The 24392-nt window shown below is 35.0% G+C and overlaps 1 long non-coding RNA gene across 1 annotated transcript; it reads left to right on the top strand.

Moving 5' to 3' along the window:
• Window positions 1-490: 490 nt before the first annotated feature.
• On the top strand, window positions 491-24109 carry LOC120084409 (uncharacterized). Its single transcript, XR_016525304.1, has 2 exons — window positions 491-694; window positions 22980-24109. It is a non-coding gene; the product is annotated as an uncharacterized LOC120084409 (long non-coding RNA).
• Window positions 24110-24392: the final 283 nt, after the last annotated feature.

Raw genomic sequence — 24392 nt, 5'->3', positions numbered from 1 at the left:
TATCAAACAAGCTCTTTATAACCCAAACAATTCTTAGACCTATTTGTTTGACAAATTTTATCATGGGATATTATAGACATTTGATATCCCAATTTGTTTAATAAAATCAGTTTTTAAAATCGATTTTTTTTTTAAAGATAGAAAAGATGTCAAATTATTTATAGAAATAACAAAAAAAAATTACTAATAGATATCGAGAGATTTTTATTAGCGTTTATCAGTGGTAGACTTGTATCAATAATAGACTTCTATCAATTTGTATCACTGATAGATACTGATAGACTTCTATCAGTCTCTATCCATGATAGATTTCTATCCGTTTCTATCGATAAATATTGATAGAATCACTGATAAAAGCGTCTATCATTAGTAGACATTGATAATAATATCTATCACAAATGTCTAAAAGCAATAAAATTCAAATTTATCATCTAATTTTATGAGTAAAATCAATTTTAACACCAAAACTTAACGTGGGTTGAAGTACAAACAAAATTTATAGCAACATTTGCTTTTCTTGAATCCTCAATAATTGTTATCTAAAACAAGAAAAAGAATCCCTCAATCATTGTGATATCCTCTTCGTAAGCTTGCCTGAGCTCTTATCTTTTGATTTTTGTATGAGTTTTTCAGAGGTTTGTTTTCCCTCTTTCCATCTTCGACCCGATTGAAGCTTCCGGGATCTTCTTCTTCGGTGAGTATTCTCTCTGAACTTTATGTTAACTTTCTTCTCTATTTCAATCGAATAGTTTTTTATTAGTTCAGTTGGTTTCAATTTTGCTGATAATTTTAGGAAACTCCCATTTGATCTTTCAACGAAGTTTCTAATTTTGTTTAGCATGTTAGCTTTAAAATTTACTCTCATGTCCTGTTCTTGTCTTCTGGTTGTTTTAGCTTTCAGATTTTGATTATTTATCTTTCCGATTTGTCTTTGGTTCATCGTAGAAACAAACAATTGGTTGTTCTAATAATTACCCAAAATCGAGATGGTTGATTACTTTATTGTCGTAGTAGATCGAAATGAGGTGAGGTCAAGTAGTGAAGATCTAATAATTACCCAAAATCGAGATCGATTATGCCATTAATGAAGCTTCTCTCCCTCACAGCAGTAGGTTTATTACTTTCCCACCCAAAAATAAACTAAACTAAGAAGGGGGCGGAGAAGAAGAAGGGGATGGAGAAGGTGGAAGGAAGATTTTGCTATGTTTTAAAATAATTTTTCTTATTCTTCTATTTTTGAAAACCTCGCTTTTAAAATCATAGATATTATTATAAAAAAAACTTTAAAATCCATCTGACAAGAGTTTTCTAATATCTTCATGGAGGTTGATATTATGAATACTATATCGCATGAGTTACGCTCTTGTTGGCATACACGTGGAATTTTTATACCTAGAAGATGAACAATTATTTTAATTAATTATAGCTTTAATAAATTTCAACTTATGCAGTCTTAATTATTTAATATAAAATTTTGTTTTTAATTATTAATATTCTAATTAATTTATATATATTAGATTATTTTAGAAATTAAGTTAAATAATTTGATTAAATTTGATTAATTCTTCATATAAAAATAATTTATTTTTATTATAAGTGATTAAATAATTAATCAATATAAATAATATTAAATAATAAAAAATTTAAGCCATGATTATATTAATTATTTTCTACCATTTAATCAAGTAATTATTTTATTTTAGTTTTTATATATAAAATTGGTCAAACAACATATTGAACTTTTAGATATTAATTATCTAAAATATTTAAACACGCATATTAATGATCAGAGACATTTAAAGTTCATGCATTTAAATTCCAAACAAGTATCCAACCCAGGAAACAATACATGCTACTCAAGGCTCTAGAGGGAGACTACTCCACAGATAGAGAAATAGAAGAAAGGTTGAGTTTGAAGGCTCTGATACCATTAAGGGTCGAGATCAAGTTCTACTTATAGAATTGTTTTTAAGCATTCTGCCTACTAGCAATTCCATAAGATTTTGACACGCGTCCCAACAAATAAATATTACGTGATCGAAAAATTCCAAATGTGGCAGATAGGACAGGACCCCTGACTGGCAAAATATCTTTTGGAATCTTTCTTTTGAAAAAGAAAAGATTACGATAAGATTTTGTCGGTGAGACAGGACCCCCACTTGACCTTATCTTATCTTAAAAGGAAAAGAAATAAAGCAATAATACAAACATCAAAGCAATAATACAGTAAAGCAATAAAGATAAATGGGATATGTCTGCAATATCTTCAAGCACGCTTGATAAGATCTTCAAGTGATAACTATTGATGATGTCACCCAGTTTCTCCTGAATGGCCTGGATTGGAACGACTATTACATATATCTACCGTATCAACTCTTTTGGGACTACAATCTAGGGTCTTACTTCTTCGGCTACCTTGCCTACTTTAACTGCCTAACGTAATCCTTATGAGTTAATGGGATATTATAGTCATTTCTCATATAGTGATCTATCCGAGCTTTCCAATCTTCAGCTAACTGCTGTGGCCGGTGGTTGGTTAGTCCACCTCAGGAACATACTATCTCCATCATCTCTGCCTCAAATGTAGGATTTTATAAATGACGAAGATAATTGCAGATTGATTTTCACACCTATGTACAAAAGCGATTTAAATAATTTACATAAATTTAAATTTAAATAAAATTTGAGTAACCATTTTTAGACTAATTTGGTTGTGGGTCTAAAAATGGGTCATTGATGTCGTAATCGGCGAAGGGGTCGTAGTCATCTTCGTCGTTTTTGACTTCAGTATTCACAGATGCAGAAGAGTTTGCATCTTCTTGAGTTTCGTCATGGTCTGATAATTTCCTGACGACTATATTGAGGACTGAAGTAAAATCAAGTGATCCTGCTCCAGCTAGAGAACTCATAATTGAATTTTTTGTCAAAGTAAATTGTTCATCTTCTTGGCAAGATAGATCCTATAGATGAACATTAGCTTTGAACCAATCTTTCAACTTTGACGCTTTTAAGTGGGAGTAATCAAACTTTTCCCACCACTTGATCCTTAATGCCTTGCTTAAGGCTTTGAAGTTTCCGTATGGTCCTAGTTGGAAATTCCAACAAAAGATCCACGGAATTTGAAAGTATAATGCAAATCTAAACGTCTTTGAAAGAAGAGACACATAGATGCTAATTTGAAAGAGGTGGTAAGACCTTTGGACTTCCACAAGAAAGATTTCTTCTGATAATCCAAAGTAGTTCCACCATGGTTGAAACCAATTTGGAAAGTGCATTTTGTAAGCTTGCTTACAGAATGTCACAAACCAGGAATGGTGGTAAGCTTAAAACCAGAAAATATTATACCATGTTCGCATGTAGTCACGGTATGTATATGTTTGTGGTTTGAAAGGTTTAAGAATTTCTTCGCTACGAACATCCCTTGATTCCAATAGGATGGAGTTAGCACTTTGAAAATTTTCAACTTTGAGTATACAATTTTTTAGGGATCCGACCGATCCGGAACAAGAGTAATTTCTATGGAGTTGGTGTCTACCAAGATGAATTTGTAGAAGGTTCTCATTTTTTATACATCCTCAAGAAGATAATTGAATCTATGAGGGAATATTTGAGAACAGACTTCTTGAATGAATGGTCCGTCGAATTCTGGCTCGATCGCTAGATCGACCATTGTTGTTTTTGTGAAGTATCCCGAAATGGGTGGCATTGGTTGGAAAACCTTTGGCTTCACCACCTGGGAAAATGTTGATGGATTTTTTGGAATTAAGGTTGAAGATGGTCTCGTAGGTCTCTTATTTGAACTACTTACTCCCGAGAGACATAACAGTGTTGTTGAGGGTTGAGGAGGCAAGCTTAAGGAGCCTGACTGTATTAAAAGTGTCTTTTGGGCACTGCCTTGACGTCTTCTAGACACGACTTCAAAGTCGGTGTTCATGGCGTATTTATCTGCACTCAAGGGAGATGGTGCAGAAGATTGAGAGACGGGTCGTTTGCCCTTTGAACTACTAGCCTTGGAAGGGCTAGCCTGGATGCTCTGTGATGGCGGAGGCCACGTTGGTGGCCGAGGACGGCCGGGGGATTCCATGGGCTTCTAAGAATTTATGAGGGAGATGTTTTTCTTTCTTAGGAGGATTTTTGCTTGAGAGGTGCTTTCTGCTTAGATAATCTACAAGAGAGTTTTCTGTGCCTTTTATAGGCTCAATTTTGAAATCAAAGCAGGATAAGATTGCCTGCCATCTTGCAAAGATTTGTTTTGACACAAGATTCTTCAAAGATGTGAAGGGGCTTATAGACTATATTTAACAAATATAAGCCCCTTAACAAGGCTCTCAAATGGATTAGGTATCCAATTCCTAATCGACAAGACTTATTAAAAAGAATAACCTCAGCCAAGGTTTTCTCAAAGTTCGGACAAATATAAAACAACTTTCAACGTCCCCTTTGGGCAATAGCAATGGAATGTCATGCCCTTTGGATTAAAGAAGCTCATTTGGAGTTCTAAAATGTCATGAATGACATATTTAACAAATATCAAGATTTCACCATCGTCTATATCGATGATGTCTTGGTATTCTCAAATACAATTAAACAACACTTTAAGCACTTGCAAGTGTTTTTCAACATCATTAAAACAAATAGTCTTGTGGTATCTTTACTAAATATCAAATTGTTTCAAACAAAAATTAGATTTCTTGGTTATGATATTAATCAAGGAATAATCAAACCAATCCAACGATCACTAGACTTCGTGGATAAGTTTCCAGGCACTATTCAAGACAAGACACAGCTCCAACGCTTTCTTGGGTGTGTAAATTATATTGGAGACTTTATAAAAAAACCTCTGTATCATCTGTCTCCCCCTTAAAAGGCATCCCATGCTTATCGCTAATGGATGAAAAAGCTTATCCAATTGTGGAAACCGATGCATCTGACATTGGTTACGACGACATCCTCAAACAAGAAATTAACGGAAAAGAAACAGTAGTCTGTTACTATTCTAGAGTCTGGAATGATACTCAAAAGAATTATTCCACAGTGAAAAAGGAGATTCTCGCAATAGTAAATTGCATTCAAAAGTTCCAAGGAGATTTTATCAACAAAGATTTTCTGGTGAGAACAGATTCAAAGGTCAGTAAATACATCTTTGAAAAAGATGTGAAGAATCTTGTGTCAATAAAAATCTTTGCAAGATGGCAGACAATCTTATCCTGCCTTGATTTCAAAATTGAGCTTCTAAAAGGCACGGAAAACTCTCTTGTAGATTATCTAAGCAGAGAGCAACTCCCAAGCAAAAATCCTCCTAAGAAAGAAAAACATTTCCTTCATGAATTCTTAGAAGTCCATGGAACTCCTCAGCCGTCCTAGGCCACCAAAGCAGCCTCCGCCATCGCAGAGCATCCAGGCTAGCCCTTCCAAGGCTAGTAGTTCAAAGGGCAAAATAGCTTGTTTCTCAATCTTCTGCATCATCTCCCATGAATGCAGATAAGTACGCCATGGACACTGGCTTTGAAGTCGTGTCTAGAAGACGTCAAGGCAGTGCCCAAAAGGCACTTTCAATACAATCAGGCTCTTTAAGCCTGCCTCCTTAACCCTCAACAACACTGTTACGTCCCTCGGGAGTAAACAGTTCAAATAAGAGACCTACGAGGCCATCTTCAACCTTAATTCCAAAAAATCCGTCAATATTTTCCCAGGTGGTGAAGCCAATGGTTTTTCAACCAAGGCCACCCATTTCAGGATACTTCACAAAAACAACAATGGTCGATCTAACGATCAAGCCAGAATTTAACGGACCATTCATTCAGGAAGTCTGTTCTAAAATATTCCTTTATGGATTCAATTATCTTCCTGAGGATGTATAAAAAATGAGAACCTTCTACGAATTCATCTTGGTAGACACCAAGTCCGTAGAAATTACTCATGTTTCGGATCGGTAGGATCCATAAAAAATTGTATACTTAAAGTTGAGAATTTTCAAAGTGCTAACTCCATCCTATTAGAATCAAGGGATGTTTGTAGCGAAGAAATTCTCAAAACCTTTCAAACCACAAACATATACATATCGTGACTACATGCAAGCATGGTATAATATTTTCTGGTTTCAAGCTTACAACCATTCCTGGTTTGTGACATTCTATAAGCAAGCTTACAAAATGCACTTTCCAAATTTGTTTAAATCATGGTGGAACTACTTTGGATTATTAGAAGAAATCTTTTCTGTGGAAGTCCAATGGTCTTACCACCTCTTTCAAACTAGCATCTATGCGTTTCCTCTTTCCAATGGTCTTACCACCTCTTTCAAACTAGCACCTATATTCCTTGACGAGAGTGAGAGTTCAAGGGAAGAAAAGTTCTTCAAGAGGTATGTCTCTCCTTCCTTTGTTATTTAAGTTTGAAAAGCATGTAATTTGTTTATAGATGCATAACTTGTTGTATGTTTGTGAATGCGGTATTTCTGTCACAATGAATTTGGAACGATCTTGCTTCGCTCATAGGTACTCTTTGATAAGAGTTCCTTCACCGCGTTCGAAAGTTTTCCTCTTTGTAGGTTACCCTATAGAAACGAGGGGTGGATGTTTCTATGATCCGAGTGAGAACAAAATGTTTGTGTCAATAAATGTTATCTTCTTGGAAGAAGACCATATTAGGGATCATAAACCACGAAGCAAGCTTGTTTTATATGAGATTTCTAGTGAGACTATTGAGGGTTCAACAAGAGTTGTTGAACAGACTGATCAATCAACAAAAGTTGTTGATGTCGGTTCATCGAGTCAACCATCTCAAGAGTTGAGACTGCCTCGACATAGTGGGAGGGTTATGAAACCCAGGAACGCTACATGGGTTTGATTGAAGCCTAAACCATCATTTCTGATGATGGGGTCGAGGATCCATTGTCTTATAAGCAAGCAATGGAGGATGTTGACAAAGATGAGTGGATTAAAGCCATTAACCAGGAAATGGTGTCTATATACTTCAATAATGTCTGGAAACTTGTGGATCAATCTGATGGGGTAAAACCTAAGGGTGTAAGTGGATCTACAAGCGAAAACGAGGTGTAGATGAAAAGATGCATACCTTTAAAGTTAGACCCGTGGTAAAGGGTTATACCCAGGTCAAGGGAGTGGACTATGAGGAAACTTTCTCACCTATTATCATGTTGAAGTCTATTAGGATACTTCTGTCCATAGCCACATTTTATGATTATGAGATATGGCAAATGGACATCAAGACTGTCTTTCTTAATGGTAATCTTGAGGAGACCATCTACATGGCTCAACCAGAGGGGTTCATTGTACCAGATCAGGAGCAAAGAGTTTGTAAGCTTAATAAGTCCATTTATGGGCTGAAACGAGCATCTAGGTCGTGGAACATTAAATTTAACAGTGCGATCAAATTGTTTGGCTTTGATCAGAACGTTGGAAATGATATAGGTTTTCTGACTGACATTAAAAAGTGGCTAGCCGCATAGTTCCAAATGAAAGATTTAGGAGAGGTGCAGCATGTTCTAGGGATCCAGATCATTTGGGATCGTAAGATACTTGAGACTTACATTTCACTAAAATGACCATAGGTGACATGACCTTAATCTTGAGTGTTTTGGGAACTTCTGCCTATGAGGGCAGTTCTTTGATTAGTATGGGTGAGAGTGGCCAGATTTCCAACTCAATAAGCCTACCTTTTTGGGGATTTGTTTGATTGGGGGGCTGGGAACTTAGTTACACAAGACGAAATTCACTCCTTATGACAAAATTACCGCATTCACAATCAAACAGACTAGTTATGCATTTAAGAATAAATTACGACATGCTTTGAACTTTAAACAAAACAGAGAGAAGATACATACCAGTTGAAGAACATTCTTCACAAAAATATCACTCTCGTCAAACGGATTGCACCTTTTACTCTTATTGAGATCATCTAAGAAATCGTCCACCAAATCGTTATCGTCTACCCATGAACGAACACTTTACGAACAAGGCAATAAGGAAGACACCACCACTCGAAACCCTCGGTATTCTCGGAGTGAAGATTCAGGACGTGTGGGCTCTGTTGGATTTGGTAGAGGGAAGGAAGAAGAGATAATCATTGAGCACGACCAAGCAAGTGGGAGATATCGGGTACCTATCGTATAGACGGATGCTTGATCGTTTAGGTAAAGGTAGACGATCGTGTAGTAAAATAGGCGAGATCGTATAGATGATCGTTTAGTAAAATGCTCGAAGCGTGCAATTGCGTAGAAAACACTAGACAATCGTTTAGTAAATTATATGCGATGGTTTAGGAAAAGGCACACGTGTACACGATCGTTTAGAGATTTTGAGCTGTCGTATATGCTCTCAGTTTGCTATGCGATATGCAGTATACACAATCGGTGAGCAAATGTCTGATTCTTTGAAAAATGAAAAATTTTCATTTTATCCTTCAGTTACAAAAATTCAATGCAATCTCCCACTAACTCATTCAGTTACGGAGAAAAAGCACAATAATATATATATTAAGCTATATGTCATGTCAAATATAACATATAACCTATAGTTTAATATTGTATCTAATACAATATAAGCTATAGTTTAATTCTCTCAACAACTATATTTAATATAAATCCCATTTATATCGAATTTAATTATATGAATCCAATTCACATAATTAATATTTGAATCATATTCAAATATTTATTTCCTATAAAATAAACTTTATATTATAATGTATCAAATACATTATAGTAATTATATAATATATAGTTATATTAAATTAATTATATCATATATAATTAATTTGAGCAATTAAAACTAATCCAAAAATTGATTCTCATTAATTCTCATTGAGCTACAGAGGAGACCTCATGGATCTATAGCTTGAAGCTCCAACAGTACGTAAATAATTAATTAAACTCTTTAGTTAAATTATTCACCATCCATTAACTGTCAGACACTCCACTAAAGATCAAGAGCTGCACTCTTCACACTATAGATATATTTCTGTGTCCATCGGATATAATGAGTCAATAGTACAATGACCTTCACAAATTGCTGGTAAGTACAGCTGGGCCAAAATTAACATTTTACCCCTATGGTTACATATAACTTCTTAAGTACCACTGATCCCTCTAATGAATAATAAATCATAGTCCAACTATGACCAAACCTTTCTTGGGCCAGGAGAGGGTGTGGCGCCACATTGTTCAAGCCCCATAATCAACCCTTAAAGGAGCAATTTATCTACTTACCCCAACATTGGGGAAGGAGTGAATTCATTCTTGTGTATCTATGTTCCTAGCTCCCTAAATAGATGAGTCTCCAAATCAAAGGACCGCCTTCATAGGAAGGATTTCACAACTCAATTAGGATTCATATCATGTTACTTATGGTCATCTTGGGGAAATGTAAGTCTCAATTATGAACGATGTTATATAATGAGACTAAACATTTCGTGGTCCGGTCTTATACAAGCTCCTTTATATAGAATACCTCCGCTCACATGTCTCCACATGAGTGATAAAGATCACATCATTTGTAGCACTTTACAACAATTGTAACATTTATAAAGTAGGTTGTACTCGTAGTATCACCACAATAAGGTATCCAGTCTTATCCATCTACTACAGATCATTTAGGTTATCACTTAAACATGATCTACCCATATGTCTCTACATACATGTTTAAGCTACAAGATAACCTTGGATGTTTGTTTATTGGTTTGTGGGTTTAATACAACTAAATGTCAAATAAAACATCACATATTTTATTAGATAAATAAGATGTTTGTACAATACAATTACAAACTATAGAACTCTACAAGATTTAAGGTATCAACCCCAACAATTTTTCACTTGACCTAAAGCTAGTAGGGTGTACAATATAAAAGTCAAACTAATATACAAAGTACACAAAACAATAAACTAGGGCATAACTTGCCTAGTACAAGTCTACCACTTACCATAGTCTAAATGTGGCCTATCCCATAGACCCATACTCTGCAGGTGACCTTCAAACATCTTAGCCGTAAGGATCTTTGTAAATGGATCAGTAATGTTGTGCTTCAAAGCTATCTGTATTACGAGCATGTCCCCATGATGCACAATCCCTCGTTTGAGATGATACTTCTGCTTTATAAGCTTCCTAGGCTCTTGGGAATAGGTCACATCACTACTATTATCACAATAAAGGGTGATGGACTTTGACATGTCTGGAACCACTTCCAGATTAGTCAGGAATTTTCTGAGTCATACAGCTTCCTTAGCAGCTTCACAAGTCGCTACGTACTTCGCCTCCATGGTGAAGTCAATAGTGTACCCCTGTTTGGTGCTCTTCTAAACTACGAATGGAGCATACAAGATCGTCAATTGACAAATTAAGAACTAACCCAATCAATGGCAACTTTCTCATATCATTTTATGCTAGAAGTCATTATGTAAATAAAAAAACCTTCATATCGTAAGAGTATAAACTGCACGTTGCTTTTGGCCCACATAAGCTTAAAAGGTGAATGGCCCAAAAAAATAATTGTATTGAACTACATTATGACTTGATCCTATTATCATAAAGGGTATGTAAATAGCGTAAAATAAAATTTAAGTGCAGTCACGTGCAAAAAAAAAAAAAAAATTCTTTCCATTAAATCAGAATATGCAAAACAATAAGATTGAACCGAGAGAGAGAGAGAGAGAGAGAGAGGGGGGGGGGGGAATGGTTAAAGTCAAAGCTTTCACTTGAAATCTTTTAACTCTTTGCACGTAGTCTCCATGTTTTTACAAGTTATAGCTAAAGCCTCGATAGCCGCATCAGTTATAATGGGGGTGCTCTCAAGAGTATTGATTTATTTCTAAATTTTGGCAACTCAAGTTCTTTCTGTCTATGGCCCCTTTTTCTCACAAGATAAACTCGACAGCTTTATAGACTCAACATTTAGACTTTGAAGTTAGATTTCTAGATCCTTCTTTTTCAATGATAATTGGTAGCTCGCTCTTGACTGACTTTGTCTTCCTCTCGTAGTCGGCTTATCAAAGTAATGGCTTCTTTCACACGAGATGTCTTCTCACCCAATCGATGGTCCTTGTCGGCTGAAGGAAATTGTGTGGAATACGAAGATTGTACCGTGTTTAAATTATCTACAACCTTAAGATAACTATTCACAAATTCCTGAAGAGAAGCCAAATCGCTCTTATGAATCTTGAAAATATCAGAAAATATTGTTGCTATTTCTGGTTTAAGGCTTAGTATGTGCTCAAAAGAAGTGTGCACAATCTTGCCTTGAATATCCTTCCATATAGATAAGGCTGCTTGTTGGTAGAAGTTTGAAACCAATTTCTCATAAAAATATAGAGAAGGCTTAGGGTGCCCAGTAATTGATTCACCGTTAAGATATCGTGTTGACTCAGAAATCTTCGGGGGACCAGGAGGGGGCATGATTTTCTCCATTTGAGGTACTTTAAAATGACCAACATCTCCAAACAAATGGTCTAAACTTCAACACTTTCAATGCCTACTTTCTGTTTACCATGTCGAATTTCTTTAGAAATGTTAAGAGGTTGTGAAGGTTGTCTAATTGTTTCAACTAACGATAATTTACAAGTAATGACCTTTTTGATAGATGAATCCAAAGCATAAGCTCCCATTAAAGACTCTTCGCTACACTACTCCGTAAGTTCCTAAAGATGATTGCTCGAGGGTGACTATAAAAAGAAAAAGAAAAGAGAAAATAAATTAATTGTTTGCTAAAGAGGTGAATGAGGAGAACATAAAGGGAAGATATACATACAAGTATTATAGTACCATTAGGAATTACCAAAGCACTTAGAACTCCTTCAAAACAAATCATCACCAGCCATCTTCGTCTTCTTTGAGCTCTTTTCCAATGATGATCACTGTTACTTCTATGACTCCTTCGTGAGTAGAAACAACTTTCTGAAGGGTGGGAGCTACTTCTTCAATGAAACAAATTTGTTTATCCCCTTGGTTACTCCCTTTATTCTTGGATAACTTAGGTTTCGAGGGAGAAAGAATAGTGCTACTCACTAAGTGATATGTGTTATCCTCAAAATAACTCTCATGTTTTTTCAACCACCAATTCATGTATCGTGGTGTAACATGGTTGCATGGCTCCAACTTGTGGGTTGGTAAGAACACTTGAGACAATGATCTTGTCTGGTGCAGACCCTAAAGTGATATATCACGTTGTAGAAAGTGATGGCAATTGGAATTTCCTCTATGTCATTAGGAATGTCTTGATAAAATCCGAACTGCCAGCCAAATCGATAAGGACTATATGATTCTATAATCAAAATATTCCCACAGTGAGATGATATTGAAGGAATCGTAAGGTCCAATGTGGAAGTGAGATTGTCTCGAATTTTTTTTTTTCACAGAATTAAATACAGTAAACATATAATTGTACATATACAGATTATTTATAGCATGCTTATAGATAAAAATGAGGAAGAAGGGATAAGGATTAACTTACCCTTGAAGAAAAACTTCTTCATGAAAGCCTCCTCTTTGGTCACGATCAATCACGAATCGAAAGGCCACCAACGATGATACCACCACAAAAGCAACTTCCATATTCTCTGTAGTGGAAGAGAATTCTCAAGAGTGTATGGGCTTTGAGTTTTGGGAGAGGAAGAAAATTTTTGGAGAGAGGAATTTTTATTCTATGTAATCCTTTTCAATCACAGAGAGAACTTCTGTTTAAACTTTTTTGAAGACATGGGAAGAAGATGAATAATACGTAACTTCCCCTACCATGATTCATTGAAAGATAATTAAGGGGAGGGGGTTGTAACTCTCTCCCTTTAATTTTTGAAATTTAAATAAATTTAATTTAAATAATAATTATATATAATAACTAACTTATTATATGTATATGTAACTATATGTTATATCAAATATAATACATAACCTATAGTTTTATATTGTATCAAATATAATATGACCTATAGTTTTTATTTCTCTCAATAATACATGGCATTTCATAAATCACATTTATACTTAATTTAATTGTATGAATCTCATTCATATAATTAGTATTTGAATCATATTCAAATATTTAATTCCTCTCAAAATGAACTTTAAATTATAATGTACCAAATACATTATATTAATTATATCATATCCCTGTTGAACTACAAAGGGGTCCTTATGAACTTGTCAATTGAAGCTCCAATGGTACTCGAATAATTAATTAAAATTTTTTAATTAAATTATTCAACATCAATTAACTGTCGATCATCCCACTAAAGATCGAAAACTGCACTCTTCGCACTATAGATATATTTCTGTGTCCATTGGATATAACAAGTCAACAGTGTGATGATCCTTCACAAATTTCTCATAAGTACAACTGGGCCAAAATTATCGTTTTTCTCCTATAGTTACATCTAACTCCTTAAGTACCATTGATCCCTCTAATGAACAATAAGTCATAATCTAACTATGACCAAACCCCTTCGGGCCAAGAGAGAGTATGGCGCCACATTGTTCAAGCCCCAGAATTAGCCTTTAGGGAGCAATTTATCTACTTATCCCTATATTAGGTAAGGAGTGAATTCTGTCTTATGTAGCTATGTTCTCAACTCTCCAATTAAATGAATCTTCAAAATGGTAGGTTTATTGAGTCGGCGATCTGACCACTCTCATTCATACAAATCAAATGACCGCCTACATAGGCAGGATTTTACAACTCACTTATGATTCAAGTCATGTCACCTATAGTCATCCTGGTGAAATGTAAGTCTCTACTATTAACGACGTTATATAATGAGAGTATTCATTTCATGGTCTGGTCTTTTACAAACCCTTTTATATAGAATACCCCTGCTTATATGTCTCCACATGAATGATCAGGATCAGATTATTTGTAGCACTTTACAATAATTGTAATATCTACAAAGCGGGTCGTATTCGTAGGTATTCAGCCTTATCCATCTACTATAGACCATTTAGGTTATCACTTAAACATGATCTACTTGTATATCTCTACGTACATGTTTATGCTATAGAAGATAACTGAATGTTGTTTATTGGTTTTGTGGGTTAATTCTACTAAATGTTGAATAAAATATATAATATTTTATTAAATAAATAAATTATTTGTACATTACAATTACAAACTACAAAACCCATGAGATTTAGAGCATCAACCCCAATAGATATCGTGTACTGGAGAGTTGGCAAGATTATAAAATGATAAATCTCTATCATCAATTAGACGCTCATGCCTATTTCGGTTCTGAGAGTTCACGTGCCATCGAATATGTGCACCTTTATGGATCAGTTCTTATGTTTCATATTCTTCAAAATAAATTGAGTTGCCTTTGCTAGAAAAATTGGCCATTTTCGAACCCCAAATATCATTGGAACTGGGTAATGGGTATTAAAATAGTGAGCTAGCCATCCGTAGACATAATGCATGGGAAAATAAAAGCTCATTCGTCCAATCGGAGCTAAAGCTTTAGTTATCAACCTCAAGCCATGATAAATATTGGCTAGAATTGGAACGACAAGGCTATACATCTTATCATCAACCATAAAACTAGCAGCTTTAAAGACTCCAGGACGAAGGTAAGCCGTTTTTTGTGGGAATATAAAAAGACACAACAACCAGAATAAAAATGCAGACAAGTATGTTTTATCCTTCAAATTGTCTTATATCCCAAGTTCCTTGAATAAAATATTTTCTCTACTCGACCCGTCCCGAGGCTTGATGTTTACACCATTTGAATTTTGAGTAGACTGGGAGTGAAAGGCTTTCTTAGCTTCTTAGTAATAGGCTTATCATATATTCGAGCCCCTAGGAACCAAAATGAAATACAAAAACTAATGGTCACTAGGGAATCATTCTTAGAGGACAATACACAATCTTTTTTCTACAAGTAAATTATCGAATAGTATGCCTGAAAAAGATGTTCACAAGTCTTCGGAAGATATTTCTTCTTTTCTTCTGAGTCGATTAACTCTCTAAGGCAGGGAATGACCTCCTTGTAGAATCCCCCTCTAATTGAAAGGCCCCCAAATGACTATAGGTCCCATAGGGAAATTGATAATTAACATGCCATAATATGAAAAGTATTGGTTGACAGGCACCAAACTTTGCAAAAGGCTCTGATCATGTCACTATTTTGGTTATATGTATACAAAGAGGCCATCACCGCACCAAATAAATAGACTGCATGAAGGGATCGTTCATCTTGACTAATTATGAACTCTAAACATTCCCAATAGCAGTTGGTAAAGGTAAATTCTCTAGGGACTTTTGTGGTAGCATTCCAATAAGGCTCACCATCAATCGTACGATGCCTAAGAGTTACCACCCGATCAGAAGTGGGGGCTTTTTTTTATCAATAAAAGATCGTAATATCCACATATTTTCTCCCAAAGTCAAGGGTATCTCTGCTGATAATTCGAGTGGGGTCATGTCTTTGTCCAAATCCAGCCATAAATTTGCGAAAGGACCAACTAGTGGCTCCTTCACAAGAAGGCTTAGCCCATGTTTTATAGGTTGCTTCCTATCTGTAATAATTACAAGATGTTTCTTTCCATACGAGATATGTTCAGTGAAGTACACCATTGTTGTGTAAAAAAAACACCATAAAGAAATAAGTCACAGTTGCAAAACCTAAAAGAAACGGGTGCACGAAGGGCCTAAGAAAGATGGTGAACTTCATATGCTAAAAAAGATGGTGAATTTCATAAAGTTTGGACATATTCTAAGCTCAAGTAGATGGAGAACACTAGAGGAACCTTCTAATGTCCCTCCTTAGATGGCATTCGAGCATAATCTAGACCTCTATAAGGTCAACAGATAATCCAAACCTCCCTAAGGTCAGCAGATAATTCAGACCTCTTTAAGGTCAGCAGATCATCCAGACCTCTCTAAGGTCAGTGATGATCTAGACCTTTATAAGGTTAACGATGATCCAAGTCTCTCTAAGGCCAGCGATGATCCAGACCTCTCTAAGCCTAGCATAATTCGGACCTCTCTAAGGCCAATGATAATCCATACCTCTCTAAGGTCAACAATAATTTAGAGGAGGTGGTCCCATATCAAGGCATTCTTGCAAAAAAAAAAAAAAAAAAAAAAACAAAAACAAAAAAACAAAAACAAAAACAAAAAAAAAAAAATCCAACTTTTGATAAAATATGTGGAAATATGTAGGAAGAAAAGTTATTTTTTCTTCAATTAAGATCAAAGCTACTAGCAGCTTAAGCCTGTAAAAAAACATTGGGGCAAGTCAATAAAAGATACTCAAAGAAGAATGGAAATTCCACTTATTTTGCTAAAAAACGTATAAAAAAAGAAAAAAAAAGTAAAATAATAATACAAAAAAAAAAGTTAAAAAAACCCAAAAAACATGGCTAAAATTTTTTTTAGAAAAATACAAAGTTCAAAAAGAAAGTAAAAAGAAAAAATTGAAAAAAAAAAAAAGAAAAGAAAGGAAAAAAAATCAATAATGTTTTTTGAAAAAAATGAAAGTCGAATTAAAATTGGGATAAAAAGGGGAAAGCTGTTTTCCAAGTTCAAAATGTGGAAAAATATTCAACTGAAGGAAAGATATCCAAAGAGGGTGGAATCTCATGTCACAATTGTTCAGTGATAATTCATATTCATTCCATTTCACATCTCTCAAAGTTACAAACGGCCTCTTCTCCCACTCCTAACAAAAAATAAAACAAAAAATATATTTTAGAAAAGGGTGGAAGAAGAGAGTTCTACAAATTTCAATCATCCACATCAATAGGGTATTAAAGAATCAGATTTTCTGGCTCAATCCCTTTTTTACTTCATTTCTCATCAGCGATTTTTTTCGAGCATCGATCCCACTAGGCATGCCAAACTGTTCACATGAGCTTTTTGAAGGAATTTAATTTTTGAATTTTTGTATTGATTTCAGTATAGTGTAATGGGTACAATCGCTAATGTTTGATCCTCTGATGCCTTCTCTCAAACAAAGAATAAATTTTAAAATTTCTAAATCTTCAATCTTCATAGAGTTGTTTTGAATTTTAATCTTCTGGAATTTAAGGAAGTTTTATTCTTTCAAGTATTCGATCTTCAAAAGGTTCTAATCTTGAAATCGATTTGAGCTCCACTCTATTGGAATTCAAGGAAGTTTTAATCTTCCAAGTCTTCAATCTTCAAAAGGTAGTAATCTCGAGATCGATCAAAACTTCAAAATCTTGAGAGCTTCAGAGCTTTAATCTTAACTCTAGAGCTTCAGCACTTTGTTGCCAATCCTCCTTTTCATCATTTAAACAGATATCGCATCGGTTTCTACATATTGATCTTTGTTTGTGGAATAATCCACTTTTGACAAAGAGAGATGTTTATAGGTACATCATCTGAGATCGTTAGATTAGTGGCTAAATTTGCCAATGCATATGCTCTCTTATCTTCTGATCCCAGTATATGTTCTAGCATTACGCCTTCGAATTTATTCATCAATCTTCTAACATAAGTGAAGTAAGGCTTTAAATCCTCATGTTTCACATCGTACTGGCATGAGAGTTGATTTATAATTAACTTTGAATCACCATATACATCTATTATATTATCTTGATCTCTAAAACCATCTGTAAGCCAATGATGAGCGTTTGGTATTCAACAACGTTATTTGAATACAACTCACTAAGTGTGAAGCTATGTGACAACATGTGCTTCTTAGGAGAAATGAAGACAATGCCGACGTTGGCTCCACTTCTTTGTGTTGCACCATCAAAGTACATAGTCCAAGACTCCATCCTTTCGATACTTCTTCATCGGGCAAGTCTTCATATAATTTCCAATTTGATGGGATCAGATGATCAATTAGGAAATCTGCCAATGTTTGACCTTTCATTACCTTCTAAGGTATATACACAATATCATATTGTTTGAAGTATAATTTCCCATTTAGCAAGGCTTCCTGAGATGACTAGCCTGAATAAGGTACATTTGATAAGGTCGGCCTTTGCCACTAAGTTTATAGTGAAGGCTTGCATATAACATCTCAACTTATCTATTGTAAAGAACAAAGTGAGATACATTTTCTCGATTGGTGAATAATTCAACTTAGCTTCAGTCAAAGTTCTACTTAGATAATAGAGTGCATATTCCTTGCCTTTGGTGAATAATGGCGCTAAGGATTTAATTCTTATAGAATACACAGACTTTGATTTCCAAAATGACAAGGACTCTAGAAAATCCACGTCAGGATCAGTGTTCACCCTGAACGGGGGAGTTGTAGTATGGTGTAGAATCAAGAAAGGATGCATTGCAGATTCCACTATAGAAGCTGAGTATGTAGCTGCTTGTGAAGCAACAAAGGAAGCAGTTTGGCTAAGAAAGTTTTTAAGTGATTTGGAAGTGGTTCCAAATATAAACTTGGCCATCATCTTATACTGTAACAATAGTGGGGCAGTAACCAACTCTAAAAAACCTCCCAGTCACAAATGAGGAAAGCATATATAGTGAGAGGAAGTATCATCTAATACGGGAGATTGTGCAAAAAAGAGATGTGATCATCACAAAGATTGCCTTAGAGCATAACATTGCTGATCCATTTAGAAAGGTTCTCTCGGCTAAAGTGTTCGAGGGTCATCTAGAGAATCTAAGTCTATGAGACATCTACGTTGTATAATCTAGGGCAAGTCCTAGATGTGCAATGGGTATATGGATGCCCTAGTTTATTGTATTATCCCGCCTTTTGAATTATGTACAACCCACTGACTAGATGTTTAGTCAAGTGGGAATTTGTGGGGTTTTATGCCCTAAAATTCGTAGATAGTAAATGTTATTAATTGATTGTTATTAATACAGAGTTATGGATGTTAATTCAATAAATATTATTGCTTGTATTGTCGTCTATTTTGTCTTAGTAACCCTAAATCCAATAAACTAACATCCAAGGCTATCATATGAGTCTTGAATTGTATGTAGAGACATATAGGGATCAATGTTCAAGATATAGCCTAAAGGGTCTATAGCATACGGATAAGGTTAAGTACCTTATTCTGGTAACACTATAGATATGACCCACTTTGTATTTAATGCAAACATAATGATCCAACGCGTTCGTGTAGGTGACACGCGTGGGAGTATCCTATGCAATGAATTTTCATAAGACTAGACTGCCAAATAGTAACCACTAGATGTAACACCGTTGACTAGTAAGGGTCCTATTTTAATAAGATGACCTAGGCGACTTAGTTTTAATCCTGAGTATATTATGAACTTTATTCATGAAAGGTTGTCCGTTGATTTGTATGGGTGAGGGTGGCCAGATCACCAACCCAATAAGCCTACTATTTTGAGGATAAAACTGAGTGGGGAGCTGGAAACATAATAATACAAGATGGAATTCACTCCTTCCCACCATAAGGGTAAGTAGATGAGTGTTCCCTTAAGTGGTGTCTTCAGGACTTGATCAAAGAGCCCTACCCTCTCATTGGCCTAAGAAGGGTTTCTATTTATTGGTTGGACCATAAATAGGTTGTTCATTAGAGGAGCACTAGTACTTAAGGTGGCAGAGGTAATCTAAGGGTAAAACTGCAATTTAACGCAGTTGGAGTTATGAACACTCGTGAAGGACTAACTTGTTGGTATTGGTCTATATCTGTGGACACAGAAATATATCTGTAGTGAGAAGAGTGCAACTGTGGGTCTTTAGTGGAGTGTACCTATAATTAATGAAAATTGATTAATTTGGTTAATGAGTTTAGCCAATTTAATCTCATATTGTTAGAGCTTCTGATCTACAAGTCTACCAGGTCCCCTCGTTAGCTCATTAGAGGATACTTAAGAGGGATAATTTGAATTATTCAAATTAATTTGAGGAAACTATATATTAATGTAATTAAAATATAATTAAGGATATGATCTATAATTATATTAGAAAGTGATATTTGAATAAGATTCAAATAATTAATTCAAGTGAATTAGATTCACAAAGAATTAATTAATAGAGAGGTTTTGCACATATACATGGGATGTATATGATAATTAAATGTATACATTGAATTGGGTTTAATGTATAAATAGTTATTTAACTATTGTGAAAATTAAAATTAAGTGTTATTTAATTGGGCTAATTAATTAAATAAGTGCTATTTAATTAAATGGGCTAATTAATTAAATAAATGTTATTTAATTAATTATAGAAAAGGAAAATATTAGATAAAGAGCTTGGCCCTTCTCTATATAAAAACCTCTCTATGGCCCTTTGGGAACACACAGAGAACAATACATAGCACCCTAGTGTTATTGTGCAAAAGTTTCTCTAATCCTCTTTACTCTCCAAAATCCTTTTCTCTTCTCCCTCTCCCAATAGTTGGATACCACCTATCCCTCTATTGGAATCCCAAAGAATAACGAGGTTACTCTCATGTTAGTGTTCGTGATCGCTCAAGGAGAGCCTTGTTCGTGATCAAGACGGTTTAGAGATCCGTTTGTTGGAACCTTGGAGAGCCTTGTTTGTGACATTAAGAAATATAGGTGGTTCTTGCATCGATCACGTGAAATATGGTGCTCTCTTGCAAATACCTTATGGTGATTTCTAAACGAATTGTGTCTATCGCTCGTTGCGCTTATTGATTAAAGCCTTGATTCACCACTTTACTACCCGACAACTCCTCCATCGAAATGTCCAATTGATTCATGGTCAATTTCGACTGTATGTTGACAGTTGAGCAGTTATCGATGAGGATTCGATTGAGTTTTTGCTCTCGGACTTCTCCAACACAAATAAGGGTCTATTATGAAGCTTTGACGAAAGTAGCAAATCTTCGTTAGTGAATGATATTGATATACAACATGAAGAATATGTATTTTTCTGGGATGCAGAAGTAGTTGGAATTCCATCATCTTTTAATATTTTGACAAGTGTATTCTTGGTCTCTTGCAAGAGTGACAACAAATCATTTATGTTGAAAGAAGGTAGATACTTCAGCTTGGCCATGGCTTCTACACAATTTCAAGGAGTGTCGTCATCTTCAGTCGTACTAACAACATGAGACGAAACAGTTTAAGTTGGAAAACTCTTTGGAAAGCAGTCTTTCAAGGTTATTGATGGCATAAAAAATGTGATATTTTCCTTTTCCTAATTCTAGGTTGTTACTATGTTTAATGTGTTTATTTAATGATTTTATAGGTATTGAGCATCATTTGTTGGGTTTTATGTCCTGCCTGTCACTCTCTATTGTGACAACGGTGGAGCAGTTGCAAATTCAAAGGAACCACGAAGCCATAAAAAGGGAAAGCATATTAAATGAAAGTACCATCTCATTAGGGAGATTGTACACAGAGGAGACATAATCGTCACCCAGATCGCTTCCTAAGATAACTTAGCTGATCCATTTATGAAGGCCTTCTCGGCTAAAGTATTCGAGGGTCACCTAGTAGGGCTACGTCTACAAGTTTTTTATCACTAGGGTAAGTGGGAGAATTTATGGGTATTGTAATGCCCTAGTTTATTGTATTTGTACATTTTATTCTCTCCATGTAAACTCAACATTGTATATATTTGTATATATTGATCCACTGGAGTTTTAGTCCAAGTGGGAGTATTGTTGGGTTTTATGTCCTAAAACTCGTAGTTTGTAAAATGATAAATATTTTCTATAATCAATATATTTATTATTGATTTCATAAATTGTATGAAAATCTAAATCCAATAAACTAAGACCCATGACTATTGTATGAGTACTTGAACTTTATGTGGAGACATAAGAGTGGATCAGGTTCAAGTAAATAGTCAAAATGATCTATGGTACATGAATAAAATTGGGTACCTTATTCTGGTAACAACATTGGATGCGACCTACTCTGAAGTTGTTATAAAGAGTTGTAAAGTACTACATATGATGTGATCCTAATTCGTACATGTTATGACATGAGAAGTGGGGGCGTCCTATGCAATGAGTTTGTATAAGATCAAAACCAAGAAATAAGTCACTCTTACTTTATAATGTTGTTTACTATTTAAGACTGACTATTTCACCTAGATGATCTAGGTAACTCGATCTTAATACTGAGCTAACTATGAACTCCTGTTTATTTGGGATTGCCCTTAGATTTGCATAGGTGAGGGTTGGCTCAACAACGCCGACTCAATAAGATTCCCATTTCAGAGGTAAGACCGAATAGATGGCTGAGGACATAGGGTGCAAGATGGAGTTCATGCCTACTCGATTTAGGGATAGGAGAAAGGTTGTTCTCTCAAGTACTGAATCCAGGTCTTGAACAAGGAGCCCCACCCTCTTACTGGGCTGAGAGAGTTTGGTTTAGTGATTGGATCACAAACCAGTTGTTCATTAGAGGATCAGTAGGAACTTGAGGAATAAGACATAATCTCGGGGGTAAAACAGATATTTGACCCAGCCATTATTACGAACAATCTGTGAAGGGTCGACTTGCTGATTATGGTTAAATCATGTGGACATAATATACCTACAGTGAGGGGAGTGCAACTATGAGTTTTAGTGAAGTGACCCATTAGTTAAGGAATGGGGATTAATCTGGTCTAATGAGTTTAGCCAATTAATCTCGAATCGTTAAAGCCCATGATCTATAAATCCGCGAGGTCCCCTTACTAACTCGTAACAGACTAGCTCTAGAATAGCGTGATAAGTTAATTTGAATCTTTCAATTTAGAATTAAGGGAATTAATAATTATATGAGATATAATTACATGTTTAATTTGAGAATTAAACGGAATAGGAGAATTTATATATTTAAATATGATTTAAATATATAAAGATAGATATGTGTTAAAATTAATTTAATATATGATATTAAATTAATTAAGTTTTATTTAATAATTAATTATGAAATTAATTAAATTTTTCATTTTTTATTTTCAAAATCGATTTTATAAAATCAAAATTTGATTTTATGATAAAACTGAAAAAAGTGAAAAACAAAACACAAAATGGAAAATTTGTTTTTCTATTATCCATCTTTCAACTTGCTTACTCAAATGACATTCTCTTTGCCTTATCTTCTCCAAGCATGAGCTGCAACTCATGCAACTCTCTCCTTTACATGTTGATCTGCAATATAATGAAGAGATTGGAGTGAAAATTGGTGATGCAATCTATAGAGAATTTTAGAGAAAATTTGGGTTGAAGAAAGGGTTCTTCAACAAGATTACTGCAGTGAGCATTTCTCCTTCATCCATTGATTCAAGCTTGTTTTGAGTCTCACAACTCAATCTAGAGCACCAAGAGAATAGTGGGGAAGATCTTGAGGTGGTTTGCAACAAGATTTGGGAAAGATAGCAGATGGAGAAGGAGCTTTGAAAAAGTTCTACAAGAGGTATGTCTTGAAACTCACTTGTTTTCTGCAAGAGCATACTTTATATTTTGCCAAAATTAGTGAATTTGAGTGCTTAGATGATTCTTGTGCTTCCGCTGTTGCTGATACAATCCTACCTCTTTGAAGTAGAATCACTCGTTACGAGCTGTTCGGGGTTAATTTGGAGAAATTAGGAGCTAATTTGAGCAATTGAGCTTCAAAAGGATGTGAACGGATGAAAATTTCTTAGACGGAGCGTTACAACGCTCAGCCGAGTGTTGTGCAATGCTACAAGATAGTAGTGACTTAATACTAGAAAATAGGGGAGCATTGCAACGTTACATGTAGTGTTGCAACTCTCTGATTTTTTACGGAGGCGCACGCGAGGCCTCGCAACGTTGTAATGCTCTGATTTTTTACAGAGGCGCACGCGAGGCCTCGCAACGTTGTAATGCTCTGATTTTTTACAGAGGCGTGCGCGAGGCCTCGTAGCATTGCAACACTGCGACTGAAGATTATAAGCTTTCTTCTTCGTTTTAGGGATGAAGTTCATGAAATAATCAACCCCCAATCGACTAATGAAGCAATTTCTTCCTCTTCTCATCTATCTACTTGTATTTTTATCTATTTTCTTCCTTCTTCTCATGTAATTAATAGAATGATGTCAGGATTTGTCTTCTCCATCTCCATGGGAAGGTAAGTTCTAGCTATTTTCTAGTCTAGGGGATTTTGGAACAATGTAATCTTAGGAGTTTTGTTTAATTGTAATTGTCATATCTTGGCTATAGGTTTGCCTCTATTATCTTGCTTAATCAATTATATTTTCTCTTGATTATCTAACAAACTACTTGAGGATTTGTGGTTGAATACTTAGGATTATCTAGCAATATGTGACATGAAATTGTTAGTCAGTCCATAAGAAGCAATAGGTTAGTTAGGCTTACAATTTGTTGTCTGAAATGAATCATATTGTTCCTATCAACCTAGAGAAAACCATAGTGGGTGTTTAATTAGACGGTGGAAATTAAACATTCATCCTAACGTAAGCCCTAGAACTTAATGCAGTTGGGTAATCATGTTTAGTATGGATTCATTTAAGCATATTTAGCTAATTAGATAATTAGGAC

The sequence above is a fragment of the Benincasa hispida genome, chromosome 1 (genome assembly GCF_027475165.1).
Source record: "Benincasa hispida cultivar pf3 chromosome 1, pf3_genome.v1.1, whole genome shotgun sequence".
In the NCBI taxonomy this organism is placed as follows: Eukaryota; Viridiplantae; Streptophyta; class Magnoliopsida; order Cucurbitales; family Cucurbitaceae; genus Benincasa; species Benincasa hispida.
The sequence above is the reverse complement of the archived record's forward strand: the minus strand, read 5'-3'. Positions and strand labels throughout refer to the sequence as shown.